Below are 3,467 nucleotides of genomic sequence, written 5' to 3' on the forward strand. Positions count from 1 at the left end.
AAAAGATTAGAATCTGGCATTAGTTACTTCCGTTCATCTGAATCTTTTAGGATGCATGGATGAGTTCTTCAGATTTGAATTGTGAATGATAGCAAAGCAATGGTTCACACTTCAGTCTCTTCACCCCACATCCCTGCAACATAAATACTTCTTATTTCACAGATGTGGAAATTAACACACAAAAAGCAACATGTTGGTTCAGACCAATATTACCACATCTGCTAAAAGTTATGTGTCCATGTCTTGATTGTGAAAAACATATTTTTTGTGCCAGTACTTAAACACCCTCGGATGACCCCTCCGCTTAAAAATAAGTAAAATAAATAGAAATGCAGGTGAAAGGTGTCATTCTATTCTCACATTAATATGCCTGAGTGAAGTTCAGAGAGACGAGTAACTGGTTATACACTCAGCAACAGGGAAATTAACATTCAAACCAAGAGATTGAAAGAGCTGGTGTGAAGTCCTTGCTCTCTCCATGACATTAGGGACCCTTTTCTTTTTGCTGACTTCTGGTTTTCTGGGTAATATACCTGTGATAGACGTGGCAACAGTAAAAACAAACAAACAAACAAACAAACAAAACAGTCAATATTAGCCAACCAAGCCTATGCACTTGACAAATAAGAGTTTAACACTTCTACCAGAAGATTCAGTTGGACTGAAAGGAATTATTTGAGCCATGTTTTTGTTATACTTTCTTTCATAAAAAGACACATTTGTCCCAAGACATATTTCTTTAAAAAAAAATTTTATTGAAGTACAGTCAATTACAATGTGTCAATTTCTGGTGTACAACACAATGTCCCAGTCATGCATATGCATACATATATTCATTGTCATATTCTTTATTTCTTAATACATAAATTCTAACATGCATTCCAAAGACTGTTCCCACAAACTCAACGGATTATATTGTACCTACAAATATTAAATGTTTATATTTTAGGTACTTTAAGAAATTTACCCACATTTAAAATGAACAGTTATCACAAATTCAAAAGGAAAGGGAAGGGTGAACAAGATCTTTGGTGAGGTGGGAAATAATACATCTTAGAGCTTATCACAGCAAGTACCTGCGAATTCCCACCAGAAGTCAGTCTGTGTAGCAGTTTAGAGCAGTCATTCTGGATCAGACAGGAGCCATTTGAACGTAGAACATGGAAGCTGCTTGATCTTTCTGAACCTCAGCTCCCTCATCTATAAAATGGAATAGTAATATCCAGACGGTCGTGAGAGTTAAATAGATCACTGGCGGTCATTTGTTAAATCTTGTTTGCCTGTGATTCCTTCTACTTCACTGGTCTCCATTTTTTCAGAAGACTACCTTCAGAATGTACTATTCCCCAAGCATCAAATGTGGTTTCCCAGAGAGAAAGGACAACCAAGATCATTTTTTCTCTCTCCTTCCTAATCCATCTTTGTCCAAGCTCTGCCTCAGTGGCCTGGCACACCTGTCTCACCTTTCAGTGCCCAGCAGTGTGCGGAACCATGTAGAACTTCGGATGATGATAGTCACAGGTTTGGCTTTCTGCCTTCCCCTCAGACTGTCAACATGCAGAAGCTGAACATTCATCTATTTATAATCAGGCCCCCTGACTCCTTGAGAAAAGGCGTGCTTGCCGGCCTCCTTCATGGTCTTGAGATGCTTCTCCAGATCATTCCAGTGGCTTGAATTTGGGGAAGCTGGGGTAGGGGTGCAGGAAATCTGAGGATAGTTATCGCTTCAACTTTGAAATTGGCCACGGAGCAGAATGGTAGCAGAAATCAAAATCACAAACACTAATGAGGCTCCCTCTTTGGTGCCAGCTCTGTTCTTGTCACCACCCTCCACAGCCCCAGAAGAGAGTGAGGATTATAGGTTTGGTGGAATCCTTGGGGCACATTCAAAGAGTTTGAGGTTTTGTTTGAAAGTCTGTTTGCAGACTGTAAAAATGGATTAAATTGCCTCTCCAACACAAAGAAATGCCAGGTCTCAGTGGAGGTAAGACACCAGAGACTTAAAGTGCTACTAGAAGCAAAATAATGAAAAGAGTCCAAATGCTGGACCAGCTTTGCAGCCAAGTCTGTATACCATACGTTTAAGAGTATCTACATTAATTGTGATGGAAGGAACCAAAGAAGTAATACATTTAATGGCATGTCTTTTCTTTTTGAAAGGAAATGGGTTACTTAAGGACCATGGTACATATTACATCCTTTTTTTAAAAAAGCACAACAGAAAGTTATTTCCTTTGTTCTATTTCCCATTGCTACTCCCTCCTATGAAGTTCAGATGCTTTACCTGTCTAACTTGTAGAAGTGATATGGGTGGGTCAAACTGCATTTACAAGATGCCATTGGAATCCAAAGATTAAATAAAGAATAAAGATGAGACTTTTTAATCTCTTAAATTGCCATATTGCAAATCATTCTAATGATTTTTTTTATTACTTTTATACATGTTGAAAGCACTGAATTATATATCTTGGGGGAAAATGGGGAAAAAACTATTCTTGATGGCTTATAGCAAGATCATGCTAATAAAAAAGAGCCATATATTTGGGGAGATACTGATGGTTCTCTAAGCTTTAAAGCACTCACATCTTTCAACTGACAGCACCTACCAGAGACACTGGGAGAAAGATGAATTATGTGAGTGCTTTTTGCCCCTCAAATGGCCTAAATCATCATTAATCCCACACCAGTAGATTAGTAGCTCTTTCCAAGCCTGAAATTAATATTTTCAAAACTTAATAAGTTAATGTGTGTAAGGTACATTGCACATATATTTTGTTAGATATTTTGATCATTTTTAAATTTTTTTATTTATTATTTTATTTTGGGGGGAAGGTAATTGGTTTTTATTTATTTACTTATTTTTTTTTTATTTACTTATTTTTAATGGAGGCACTGGGGACTGAACCCAGGACCTTGTGCTTGCAAGGCATGTGCTCTACCACTGAGCTATACCCTTCCCCCCATATTTTGATCATTTTTGCCTTTCTTTGCTTGTTCCTGTGTGTGTCTGCACCTGTGCCTACAAGTTTCCGGGTAGTCTTCTCTGCTTGCAAACACTGTGCTGGACATAAGGGGAAAGAGCATGGCACAGCTCCTGTCCCCAGGCAAGCACTGTCCCTAAAACTGCAGTGGCTTGTGCATGGGCTATAGGAGTGGTATCAGCTATGGAGACAGCACAGGGCCTGAAAGATAAGAGAAACTTGAGGAGTGGGCACTTAAACTAAGCTCTGAAGAATGTTAGAAATTATTCTGAGAATACTTTTCTTTTTATCATAAAATATATCTTTTTTAAATTAATACAATTTTTTGGAGCAGTTTAGGATTTACATAAAATTAGACAGATACTACAGAGTTCCCCTATAGCTCCTCCCTACCCCCATACAGTTTCCCCTATTCTTAACATCTTGCATTAATAAGGGTCATTTGTTGTGACTGATGAACCAATACAGATTTATTATTATTATTAA

At 37.9% G+C, this 3,467-nt stretch overlaps 1 non-coding gene across 1 annotated transcript; it reads right to left on the minus strand.

The window, feature by feature from the left end:
• Positions 1 to 2,884: 2,884 nt before the first annotated feature.
• Positions 2,885 to 2,958, minus strand: TRNAA-UGC (transfer RNA alanine (anticodon UGC)). Its single transcript has one exon. It is a non-coding gene; the product is annotated as a tRNA-Ala (tRNA).
• Between the last annotated feature and the right edge of the window lie 509 nt (positions 2,959 to 3,467).

The sequence above is a fragment of the Camelus bactrianus genome, chromosome 1 (genome assembly GCF_048773025.1).
Source record: "Camelus bactrianus isolate YW-2024 breed Bactrian camel chromosome 1, ASM4877302v1, whole genome shotgun sequence".
Classification (NCBI taxonomy): domain Eukaryota; kingdom Metazoa; phylum Chordata; class Mammalia; order Artiodactyla; family Camelidae; genus Camelus; species Camelus bactrianus.